Here is a 13,186-nt window from a genome sequence, read left to right as displayed (position 1 = left end):
AGTCTTGAAAACAATAATATCTGTGTAAGATACTAAGATTATGTTACAAATTAACTTCAAAGGCGCACTACTGCCACTGATGACAGGAGATCATTTTTCAGTAAGTTAACTGACGATGCACAGTGCCTGTGCATCTTTCATCGGAATTAAAAACAGCTCTCACACATTGGCAGAATATTTTAACAGAACCACAGTGTGCACTGACTGGCAATCTATCTCACTTCTCTGTACAACAGAGAAGTGAGATACCGAACCCGACTTAATCAGAGGCAACATTATGCTGAGACAAAGAAGCGGATGAGATGACAATCATGACACATTCTGATGATACAATGAAGCGAACAGCTGGCAAAGTGGCAATGTGTATGTGTTTGTTTGTTCAACATCTGATTGTAATAAAATGCATCTCTGCCCTGTTCTAGAAAAGGAGTTGCGTAAGCAGGGTAGTAATGTGTTGTCAATGCAGAAATCTGCAGTGGATGCTCGGAAACATAGATACACAATGACAAGAATTCAGACATCAAAGTATGAGAGATTTTAGTCGAGTAAGGAGTCAAAACTTACATGATGACCTGTCAATGCAATGGAAACCCAGTCTGGCTCAAAGAACAACACATCTGTAGAGCACCTGTATACTGTAGGCTACCTCCCAAAAGCTACAGCATGGCCTGTTGCAAGACACACAAGAGTCACGTGATAGTCATCATGTTGATTGATTAGGTCCGATAAAGAGCTGAAGGAAGAGTCGCTACTGTATTAGGACAGTGCTAGGCATAACTAAGCAAACATTGCTTCAAGCCGAGATGCAAATCTCACAAAAATTCCACAGTTGTCATACTGTATGAGTTATTTTAAATGAATAACTATTCTTTCCATTACATATAACTGATTGTATGTGTTGTAGTGTGTGTGTGTGTGTGTGTGTGTGTGTGTGTGTGTGTGTGTGTGTGTGTGTGTGTGTGTGTGTGTGTGTGTGTGTGTGTGTGTGTGTGTGTGTGTGTGTGTGTGTGTGTGTGTGTGTGTGTGTGTGCGTGCGCATGTGTGTGCACATGTGCTTTCATGCATGTGTACGTGTATTTGTGCATGGCTGGGCTGGTTGCTTAAATGCTAATATGTATTAGTTGTGCGTCTCCTTTTGAGCACTATAATGTCAGTGGGGCATCATCACCTTACAGTGTCAAGGATAAAGCACTCTGTCAATATTGCAGAAATAAATTATGACCCAGTTCACGTCTTTGGGTAAAATAAAACCCCTAGTGACTTCTGACCAAAAGAAGAAGAAAGAAAACCTTTTAAGTGATAGCTTCAAATAACCACCTTAACATATCAAACCGCTTGTTCTACTAGCTCAAAGACCACAGCAGTGTTCTGTTTTGGTTTACCTGTCAGCAAGTCCTATATCGATGGTGGTGTAGGCACCATTGTCAAATTCTAGAGCCCTATTCATTCATACTCTCGTAGGGCTGCTAAAGTATCAGGCCAGCTGAATGAAAGCAATAATAATGAACCCACAAGAGGCATGGATTCCCGTGGAACAGCTGGGCATTGTTAGTGGAGTGTGACTAAAACCAAAATTATGGTAAACCACAGCCTCTTGTTGCTTATTGCATTTCTAAAATGGTTACCAAATAATGGAACAACAAACATGAAAATCATAGACATATCCCAATTAAAACTACATTTCACTACAAGAGTAATTTCTACAAGAAGTAGTAGTCAGCAACAAGGAAGTTGCTGTGCTGTGCATATGCACACACATCGCAACATCTACCTTTCAAAGTTATACTTGCACATACAAAAAAATGTTTATTTTACCTTGCCATATACAGTAGGAAAAGAAAATGTACATGACATTCCTAGGTCTTCATTTATATTACAATGTATTGTAAGTATTTTACAATGGGAGTCAGCCAAACAGAACAATGGCACTATCCATTTTAGAAGATTCAACATACACTGCTTGACTACTGTCTGATTGCATCATGAGGCGTTGTGAGCTTGTAGATCTGCTATTTTCGGTAATTGTCATACAAAGATGTATAGGTCTTAATTGGTTAAGAAAATCTCTTCCGTTCCACCCCCCTCCCAAACCCTGCATAATAGTATAATCAAAATCAGAATCCCAAATAATCAAACATTTAAATGAGTTTAGCTGAGACCAAAGATGATAGTGCCAGGCTGCAATCCTGCCCGAGCAGAGAGGACAATGAGTTTGTCCTGCACCGTACAGGTGAGCCATAACTCAGCAGTCAATGCTCAATCAATCACGTTTATTGGTAAACAAAACTCAGGCAACATACAGTACTAACGTAGACCACTTAGACCCTCTAGAATTGGTAAGGTGGACCTGAGTTGGCTCTGTACTTGGACTGCTTTCCCCCCCCCCCCATCTACACCAAATCTCCCTGCATAATATAGGCAATCTACAAGCTCACAATGCGGCTCGTTGTGAGCTTTGGCTAACGTTCTAAAGTGCTTTTTTGTAAAGCTAAGTGGACCAAAGCTGTCAGTCAGTGATGTATGGCTGCTATTTATGTTATATGTGTCTGACAGGGTGGCTCAGTGGTTGGTTTATTGCCTTGGAGCGAGTGTGTCTGCGAGTATGTGAGAGGCAGGTCGTTAGCATGGCTTGGTAATGACCCCATTAGGCTGCCAGTGGACAACAGGGTCACAAATGATTGGCAGCCCTGACTCAGGGCTCAGTTACCATGGAAACCCTGGTACTAGCCACTGTCTTGTGGTGGACTGTAGGTCGTGACCTGGTGTGAGGCAACATGGCTGTGTGTGTGTGTGTGTGTGTGTGTGTGTGTGTGTGTGTGTGTGTGTGTGTGTGTGTGTGTGTGGTTTTAGTGATGTGTCTGAAATATGTTTGTGAGGCAGACAGCATCTCTCAAAGCGGTTAAGAAATGAGCCAAGACACTTTATGATGATGAAATTTCTCTCTGGGAGAGAGTATAACTTTATGTGTGTGCTTGCGGGCGTGCGGGCGTGCATGCGTGCGTGCGTGCGCGGGGACTTTAGATGTTTGTGTGTGAGTGTATGTGCATGTATTTGCTGTCTGAGAATGTAATAAGGGATTCAGAATATATATCAGTTGAAGGTAATTTCACTGGAGTTCATTTCCAGTGTGTTTTTCATTCTTTCAACGTACTGTATAGTCTCTGTCTGCTTCTTTCTCTCTGGCTGTTTTTGGTAGTCGTCATTTTGTGTTTCGGTGCGTATATAGTCAAAGCTCGCTGTCACGGGGCAGCCCGTGCCCTATACACAGACAATGATTGGGGACATTTCATAAACTTTACTACACCTGCTTCCAATTAATTATCATCAATTAGCCGGCTTGGAAGTGGCGGTTCAAGTTGTAAAGTGTATGTTCTATTTATTGATACTGTAACTGAAATGCATTGCTGAAGGATACTAATTGTTTTAAAGGTATTTATTGATGTGAAGTTGAATTGATTGTGAGTCACCTCTCCCTCTGCAGTGGCATTCCTGTTGACTTGGAAGGTGCCAAGTGCTGCAGAGGAGGAGGGGTGTTTGATTCAAGAGCAATCTTATTTAAAACCAAACTATAGTTTGTGTATGAATGGACGTCCGGAATTTCATGTTTAAGTTCAGGTTAAAACCTTCAGTAATGGTGTGTTAACTCATTGGCCTTTGTATGCTTATGGTGAGTTAATTGAATTGCCAATTTGCTGTGATATGGTTTGGTATGTCTCTCTCCTATAAAGGGGAGACCGCAGCTGATGTGTGTTAGTTAGACCTTGGTTGACACACAGGTAACACCCTAAGTGAGAGCTGCCAGGGCCCTTTGGAAAGTAAGGGTATGGCCTGTTACAGCTTCTCCTTGTTTTAGGTGTTGTTCAGTAGTGTTGTCTTCAAGTGTGTTTGTTTGTACATCTGTTATTTTGGCCAAAGCTTGTTTTTTGTCATTGTCTTTGCCGAGGCCGCACTGTACCATAATCTGCACGGGACTGGAAAGGTGAATAAAAACCCCCAAAAGGGCATTCTTGGACTCGTCTGTCTTTTTGGAGCCTTGGCCGGTCGGCCAACTTCACACTCGCCATATCACTCACCACGCTATAGCCACAATCTTTTCAGGTGGCTACTGCGATCACGGCAGATCGGCAGAATAGGTATAGTAGAGTTGCAGTAGGCTGAGGTTATGGGGTTAAGGCATGTGTTGTATAGTATAGTATAGCGGCATGCATGTACATCATTAAAATTGGATGTATATCACTGTATAAATCAGTGGTTTTCAACCATTTTCATATCAAGGTCCATCATTTAGTCTGCAGTTGAGCCACGGACCACCATTTGATGACATTTAGCCTCTCAGACCCAAAACATTGAATATTTGGATAAGATTTTGTCAACAATTCCATGGTATTTGAGATAACAGGCAAACATTGATCAAAATAACAATTCTTCTAAATGTTACGCTCTCAAGAGTTAAACATCAATAAGGGTTGACATTTATACCAGTGGCTCAAGAGAGCCACTGGTATAAATGATAGGGTTGAAAGTGTGTGTGCGCGCCCGTGTATGTGTGTGTGTTCGTGTTTGTGTGCGTGTGTCTGTGTCTGTGTGCGCGCGCATGTGCGTGTGAGAGTGGTGAAAGTGCTCCTTCACCAACTGACAACTGATTTCAGACAATTATAAGCATTTCATCTGGTCAGCGTATTTCTAAATAAAGGCAACTGTGACAAATGCATTTTTTGATGAATAAGAAGTGTTCTAGAATTGAAAAGAAAAAGTAACGTTGAGCCTGCAAGCAATACGTTGGCCAAAAATAGGATTTATTGTTCACAAAGCGTCAGAAATTTGCTATGCCAACTCTACCCAATGGAGTATTATCATACTTATGTTTCTACTAGCTCACAGCTCACATCAGCCTCTGTAATGCCAGGTTTTATGTCCATTAATAATTGTTTTCATGAGCTTTATTGAAACAAATTAACGATCATTTACAGTTCATTCTACTTTTACTGTACATGTGCATTTACTTTAAGACCTGAGGCAGATTCTCCAAATGACTATAAATCACTATTCTCAAACTTTTTCATGCCAAAGACTCCCAATTCCAAATTGATATAGCCTATATTTGGATGCGGACACCCGTCTGAAAAAGTTTTGTGCCAGGGGACCCCCAGAAGAGAAGGGATGTGTTTACTTTTGAAAACATTGTAGATTTTCAAAAAGTACAAGCTTGCGGCGCGACAGAAAGTGCTTTGTATGATTATTTGCCCTATTTGTGATCGAGGTATATTTACTTCAAATATATAGACTTCTACATAAATAACTCAAAGCTTGAGAGTTAGAGTTTAGGGAATTAATTTAGTTAATTATTTCATGTAAATCAGTCAAAAGTCTGATACAGAATGTGTCAGACGGAGAAATGCAATGTTACTGTATATTTGCCTATAAGTCTTCAAATATTAAGGTTTTATGAAATGATTGAGTGAGAGAGAGAACGTGTGTGAGAGAGAGAGAGAGAGAGAGAGAGAGAGAGAGAGAGAGAGAGAGAGAGAGAGAGAGAGAGAGAGAGAGAGAGAGAGAGAGAGGGAGACGGAGAGAGAGAGAGAGCAAGCAAAAAGCTATTAATATAAGATCAGCCGCACTACACTGCATCATCACATGAAGCAGCATCATGCCATCATCATACAGGTCTCTTGCTCATCTTTGTTCGTTCATTGCGAACGCAATGAGCACTAACTATGAGACCCTGCAGATCATGTCTGTCTGTGTGTGTGTCTGTCCCGCTGTTACACCACCCGCCCGCCACCAGAGGGCGCAGCTGTATCACACAAAACACACGCACGCACTCACACACACACACACACACACACACACACACACACACACAACTTAACTTAAAATGAAAAAGAAAAAACTTAACTTAAAAATAAAATCTTAAAAAAACACAAAAAAACTTAACTTAAAAAAAAAACTTTAAAAACACTTAACTTCAAAAAACTTAACTTAAAAATAAAATCTTAAAAACTTTAAAAAACACAAAAAAACTTAACTTAAAAACAACTTTAAAAACACTTAACTTCAAAAAACTTAACTTCAAAATAAAATCTTAAAAAAACACAAAAAATAGAACTTTAAAAATAAAACCTTAAAAAAGTATGTAATTTATTCTAATTGTTGTTATTGCCATTTACGAGCTGCGTTCGCTTCCCGCGTTTGCGCGTCTTACTTGTACTAACATGTGTACAGCGCTTTTCACGCCTAAATGGGGCTAAACATGACCCTACCACATTTAGCTCAGAGAGAGAGAGAGAGAGAGATTATTTGGGGGAGTTCAGGAAAGCTTGCACATTGCCTGCCAGCAATCAATACCCTCTTCTACATACTGTAGGCCTATGCATCTGCCACTGTCTGTGTCTCACACGCATACATGCACAACCTGTAAACAACAGGGAGTATCTTGACAGGGTGTAGTCTCTTCAAATTGTTTTTACACACTATGGCTTCAGCTGAGCAGTTGTGGGGGGGGGGGTTGCATGTCCCTGAATCACAGAGCAAGACAATATGACTGAGGCCTGATGTGTCTGTCAGTGTGTGTCTGTGTGTATGAGTGTACGCACACTGCCTTGCCACAGAGATTGAATCGCGTCCCCTTTCATTTCAAGGTGAGGCTCATTTTTCAACTGTCAATTGACAGCAAACGTGCACTAGGGTGGGAGAGTGAGAGAGATCTACTTTATTGCAATGTAATCAAACAGCTTTTCTCTTCCTTGTCCACTCACATTTGGCACAGCAGGAGTATTGCCCCCTGGTGGGAGGGCATGCAATTCACTCTGGGAATTGTAGTGGGTCAAGCTCATCTCCATTAAGGCCTTACAGTACTTGTGATTTATTGTTGTCCAACAGAAATGTGGTAGAAGTGGATCTTTCTGTTGTGTTTGTTGATCAGAATTATGCGCATGCTTGCTGCTTCCAAAGTACATTCCTGGCTGTGAATTACAAATACCTGTTCTCTTTTTATTATACTTTATTATTTAGTCTATAGTTTCAGCCATTTATGGGGGTCAATCTAAATGGCTGATTCTTGGACAGCAAAATGATAATTCAGGATGTACGGGGCAGTGCTGTCTCATTGAACTGACTATAGTATGAAAACCCCAGACCATTTGGGTGGCATGTTGAGTGGCATCGCATTATGACCAGAACCGTTTGTTGTCCGTGTTTAATTGGATGCACAGGGACAATGCTTTTTAATCAGCCGTTCTGCCAGCGAGCCAGAAGCCATTAGGGAAAGTTTTCATTGCAACAAAAGGCGACCGTCAGTGCCATGCCCTCACGGTGGTGACCTTTTTCTCATGAATTCCTCTCTGATTCTTAAGTGTCCTACAAGTCCACTTGAGTGAAAGCGACACTGAGTCATGAGGCTACGTAGTGTCTGCTGTTCTGACAACATGCCGAAGAAAAACCTCACCTGACATTAAAGGAATATTTCACCCAAAATATGATGATTCTGTCTATCTGCTCAGAATTTTCATTTTTGGGTGAACTCTTCCTTTAACCTCGCCTGCTGTGTCATGTAATGGAATAGAGACGCAAGGAGAGATTAATTAATTCCACCGTTAACGGACCTCAGTAGCCTACTAGAAAGATAGAAAGACTTGGGCTGTTCTGCTGCTGCTTGGCTTCATTTATTTGCCTCCCTACTTCCATAGCAGCAACAGCTGGCTTCATGAATCTTAGCTGAAGGTAGATGTGTCCTGGTCTTAGTAAGGCTTTCCCAAAGGCTACTCTGGTTCTACTCTGATAACGGACCACCATTCTAGCCTACAGAATGAATTCTTGCCCCAAGACACCTCTCTGTGTCTACTATGTGCATGTGAAAGTGTGGGACAATAATGTTGCATGTGAATGGAATGTGTTGTGCGTGCGTGCAGCTGCATCTGTGTATAGTTTTCTAAGCAATATGTGTGTTGTGGGATTAGATATGCAGAAGTGGGACAAGGAGAGAAATGTGGGGTAGATTACTCGATTGTTTAGTTTTGTAGGGTGAACTATAGCCTCAAGTTGTCTGCCTTCTTTTTCACTGCACCACAGCCACACAAAAAGAACCTGAGGAATAATGGTCGTCTTTGTGTCCTACGGGCCCTGAAACAACAACGAGACGCAACAGCATTTGGCAATACAAGGGATGTATTAAGCCTTTGCTATACTGCAATATCCTGATTGTTAAGAGTGTTACACTCTCAGAGTTCAATTAATTAATTTGTGTGCCAGCTAGCCGATACCCCCAGACAGTTCTTTGCTAGTACAGCATTTCTCTCAATAACGTCTGGTACATTGGATTCCGACACTAATGGGAATCCATGGATTGTATCGTATAGACCTGCGTTAACATGGTGACTATTTCATTGTCTTGCATCACAAACCAAAATTCCTTGTGAGAAGCTGTGTTCGCGGTAACGACACGTTTGCTGTTTTCATGTTGGTTGTGAACTTGTGCGTCAGAAGAACACACCAGAAAGAATGGAGAGTTGAATATTTATGAGATCTTTAAAACTTCACATGGGTTAATGATATGCAGAATCATGAAGGAAGTGAAGAAATGGGGTGTGTGTAAGCGTAGCAGATTTTATACGGTGGGAGGTCAGGAGAAATGAGTCAACACAAACAGGCGGATGCACACCAGCACACCTTTATCATACTGTAGCTAATGGAGTGAATCCACCCACTGGTTTGGTTGTTATTATTTGCTCAACTTTTCATCTTTTCTTTCTCCGCCTCCTTATCCCCTTTTATCTCTGGCTCTAGCATCTTCATCCTCTCCTTGTATCATCCTCTTACCACCCCTTCTCCTCTTTCTCATATGATATATGATTCATTTGCCATTATCTCCTTTCTATTCCGTTGTTTGATCCCTTCCCTGTAGTCTGAGACATGCATGGGGGCCAAGTCCCCTCTCTCTCTCTACCTGAACTGTATCTGAGACTTGGCCCTCATGCATGTCCCATCCTATCTCCACCATTAACCCCAACTTTGTACATCCTCCTGATCTCTCCATTTGCACTGCCCATGCGGGTAGTCTTATTTCTTCCCCTGGACCTTGTCTGTTTCTCATCTCTCTGGTTAGCAGGATGGCTGTTTGTGTATCCCACCCCCTCCCTGCAACACACACCAATCCGTGAAGCTGACGGTTTGGGTTGGGCAGTCAGGGAAGCTTATGCATGCAATCTCCCAAACATTTACACAACATTTCACAGGTACTGATATTCATGGTTTTTCGGTTCTCGGAAACCGTTGGTCCGCCCGAATTACCCTAAACACCTCAGGGTTATATTGGACACACAAGTGGCTACTACTACTACTCAATATATGCCATTGACAATGAACGGAGAAATTACGTCAGAATTTCGCTAAATATGACGTAAATTAAACCGCCATTGACATTGAAGGGAAAATTTACGTCATATGTAAACGATCAAATCAGCTAACCAATCACAGGCAACAGTCATTCTGATTGGCCAGTATGAGATGAAGCAAAATGATGTACGATGATAAAAGTGCCCCTCACTTCACACAGGTGTGATTTTTTCAAGTTATGGCCATCAGTTCCCACCTGATGTTGTGTAGGCGTTCTGACTGCTCCAGACCATACTGAATAATTAAATAGTTAATTAAAGACCAGACCATTGTGGGCGTCACCAACTTGTAGATTTCATTTACATATGGGGGATACAACCGGTGGGGTCAATATTATTGACCCCACCGGTTGTATCCCCCATGAATATGCATGACCTTGGAGGTTTCTCCTCCATTCTGGAACATTCCCAGAAACGCTGGGCTTCGACCAAATATGAGTGTCGACATCAAATGCATAAAGAACATTGGTGAAATGAATCCCTCCCCAGATGTAGATATCTTCTATGAGCACGGCGGTGAGGCCGAATCAGTACTCGGAGGGAACACAGCTTCTCCATAGTAAAGACACTGTGTTATTTTTAACCAATTCTTAACCAATTATTGTTAAGAATAATGCTTTTTTGAATTATGGTCTTTGGGAACAATACCCCTCCGGCAATGCAGTGCCCGTTGTTTGTACCCATTGTTACGTTGTCCCAGTACTTTGTGCAGTACAATTGTGACAATGTGTTGGAAGTAGCCTTTAGCATAGAACTTGGAGGCCAGTCTATGTACATATACAGTAGGCCTACTACTGTATATCATATTGTAATGCCAGTCCAGTGATCTCCATATTATGGATTCTGCTGCATATAGATATTGTTTTGAGGGGACGCTAGCCCCTCCTATGCCCAGCTTTTTCTGTGTACCCCATAGCGATGATTTGATTGGCTGAGCACGGGATGTGATGTATGACAATGTATGATGATGTACAGTATGATGATACATTCATTCATTCATTCGAAAATGGTGGACCCTGTTGTAAACAAGTGTAATGCTTTATCAGTGTGTCGTCCAACAGTAACAGTCTGTATTGAGTTGTGCTTTCATGTGAAATGTACCCATTCTGCAAACTGTTAATAACTACTTCAATCAATCAATCAATCAATCAATCAATCAATCAATCAATCAATCAAACAAACAATCAAGGTCATTTAAAGGTTTCATGACATTAATTTTCACTTATTTTTTTATTTTTCGTTTATCTTTTAGGTTTTATGACCTCAATTAGGCCTACACCCAAACAAGAACTGATCAATAATCAGTTAATTACCAGCGGCTGCCTTACCTCTAGAATTGCGCTATGAAATGTAAATCAACACCTCCATTTGACTTTCAAATATCTGTATCTAGGGCTAGGCCTACAGTTAGGCTAATGACTAATTCAGCTGCAAATAATAAAATTAAAAGATAATATATGGTAGGCTATGTCCTCTAATAATATCAATGCAGCTTATATGAACAGTGCAACAGTGATCAATTTAACTCAAGCCAATTAATGTATAACCTCAAAGGGGTACATTCACAATGAGAGACAGACAGACAGACAGACAGACAGACAGACAGACCGTCTACTCTGTACAGATAGTAGTACTTTACTCACTGTCCTCTCAACAAGTCAGAAGAACTTAGAGTGAAGCTCTTTTGGTTGCTCAAAGCTCTATCTGGGTTGTCCTCTTTGTGTCTTCAGGTTGAAAACGGCAGACTGTCGCTTTAGCAACAACTGACGCGCAGTCACGTTCGTTGCAAAAAAGGCTGATCTACAAGCTCACGTGTCAAACAGCTTGCCTCCATTACTCACTGTCTAAGGGTAGATGTAATTTTTTTTTTTTTTTTTTTTCTTTTGGCTTTCGCCTTTATTTTTATATATTTTATGGAGGGACAGACAGTAGGCTGACAGGAAATGGGGGGGTGACATGCAGTATAGGCCGTCGGGATCGGGAGTCGAACCCGCGGCACACTGCCAGACTCGATTACCAGCCAATGTGCCTGGACCGCTGAGCCACGACCCAGGCCGGGTAGATGTAATTTCAACGTGTTTGTTCACTTTGTTGTTGTGTTCAATGTGTTGTGCGCGAGCCCGGCATCTGAGCACCGATGTGACAGCTGACAGGCAGACAGGAGCGAAGGTACCGTAACGCTCACTTTAAAAAACTAAACAAAACAAAAAAATAACCGGCTAATACAAGGAGGATTTTTAATTGCTTAATTCAACGTCACCTGTGGTAATTAAGAGGGGGACGGCTTTTTATTAAAGGAAGAAATGTATTTCAGACCTGTCGTCTAGTTTTCATGGGCTTTCATAGAACTAGTAAAAACCTGAAGTTTGAACAGTGGTATGGTTTTTCTCCAGTATGAATACGTATCACCTAACATAACGAAACTCTTGTCACACTGTTTACAGTGGTATGGTTTTTCTCCAGTGTGGAGATGCTGGTGTTTCCTCAGATGGCCTGACTCAGTGAAACTCTTGTCACACTGTTTACAGTGGTATGGTCTTTCTCCAGCGTGGAGACGCTGGTGTTTCCTCAGATGGCCTGACTCAGTGAAACTCTTGTCACACTGTTTACAGTGGTATGGTTTTTCTCCAGTGTCTGTTGTCTTAACAAGCATTAAAAATGGCATTGACAATGAACGGAGAATTTATGTCATATGTGTCTGAGCAAATCGGCATATGTATTTGGTTAAAATGGGTAGGGTTTAAAAAAAGGCAAGAGTTTGCTCTGGTGCACTGGCCTAAAAGTGGGTCCTTAAAAACTGCTAAAACTTCTGAAATGTATGTATGTAGGTATGTATGTGTGTATGTATTTTAAAAGGGGAGGCTTTTTTGTAAAAATCCTTGCCCGCAATACCTTCATATATTTAAAATGAGTCCAAAATAGGGTTACCAGTGAAGGGCAAACTGCCTATTCACTGGTGACTATGCAAGGCGTCCACCCCCCTGAGTCCAAGTTTAAGCTAGACCGCATACCGCATAGAATTTGTATCAATATTAGGCATATTATTTTTTTTTTCTACTCAGTTAATGGCCACTAGGGGGCACGGGGTATGGGGGATTTCAGGTAGGACTTGGCTGAAGGCTGAAGGGCACTAGTTTTCTAGTTGGAATGTATGACTGTGCCATTGAAACACTGCTGCTTGCACGCAACGCACGCATGCACACAAACTGATTGGCTTAGTTCGTATCCTTTAAGCTTACTATGCCAGGATAGGTCAATTGCAAACAAATTGTTAATAATGGTGTTTAGAAGAATGACTTAATGCGTGTGTGTGCGTGTGTGCGCACGTCTGTCTGTCTGTCTGTCTGTGTCTGCGTCTGCGTGTGCGTGTGGGTGTGCGTGTGCGTGTGTGTCTGAATTGAGACTTAATTGACCTGCGACGTCACAGAAATGTTAATGCAACCACTCTCATAGAAGCACACACGCACGTATGCACACACACACACACACACACACACACACACACACACACACACACACACACACACACACACACACACACACACACACACACACACACACACACACACACACACACACACACACAATCAAACATATAGAGTCAGTCAACCATTAGCATTTAGAGAGTGATCTGTTCTAACAGTAATCTCATGTGTTAAAAGCTATATGACTGTTATAAGGTTATAGGAAAGAGGTAAACTACACAGCTTAAACACTGCATGGGTCAAAGGCTTTTAATAGCAATCTGCCGTTCAAGCACATGCTTACATGACATACACACATGCTTACATGACATA

General features: G+C 41.6%; 1 protein-coding gene across 2 annotated transcripts in view; it reads left to right on the top strand.

Moving 5' to 3' along the window:
• Positions 1-13,186, top strand: part of dock2 (dedicator of cytokinesis 2) — a 156,951-nt gene that overhangs the window by 94,830 nt on the left and 48,935 nt on the right. The gene's annotated exons all lie outside the window — the stretch shown is intronic.

This window comes from Protomyctophum parallelum, assembly GCF_964188405.1.
Source record: "Protomyctophum parallelum genome assembly, chromosome: 16".
In the NCBI taxonomy this organism is placed as follows: domain Eukaryota; kingdom Metazoa; phylum Chordata; class Actinopteri; order Myctophiformes; family Myctophidae; genus Protomyctophum; species Protomyctophum parallelum.
This window is presented reverse-complemented; position numbering and strand designations above follow the sequence as displayed.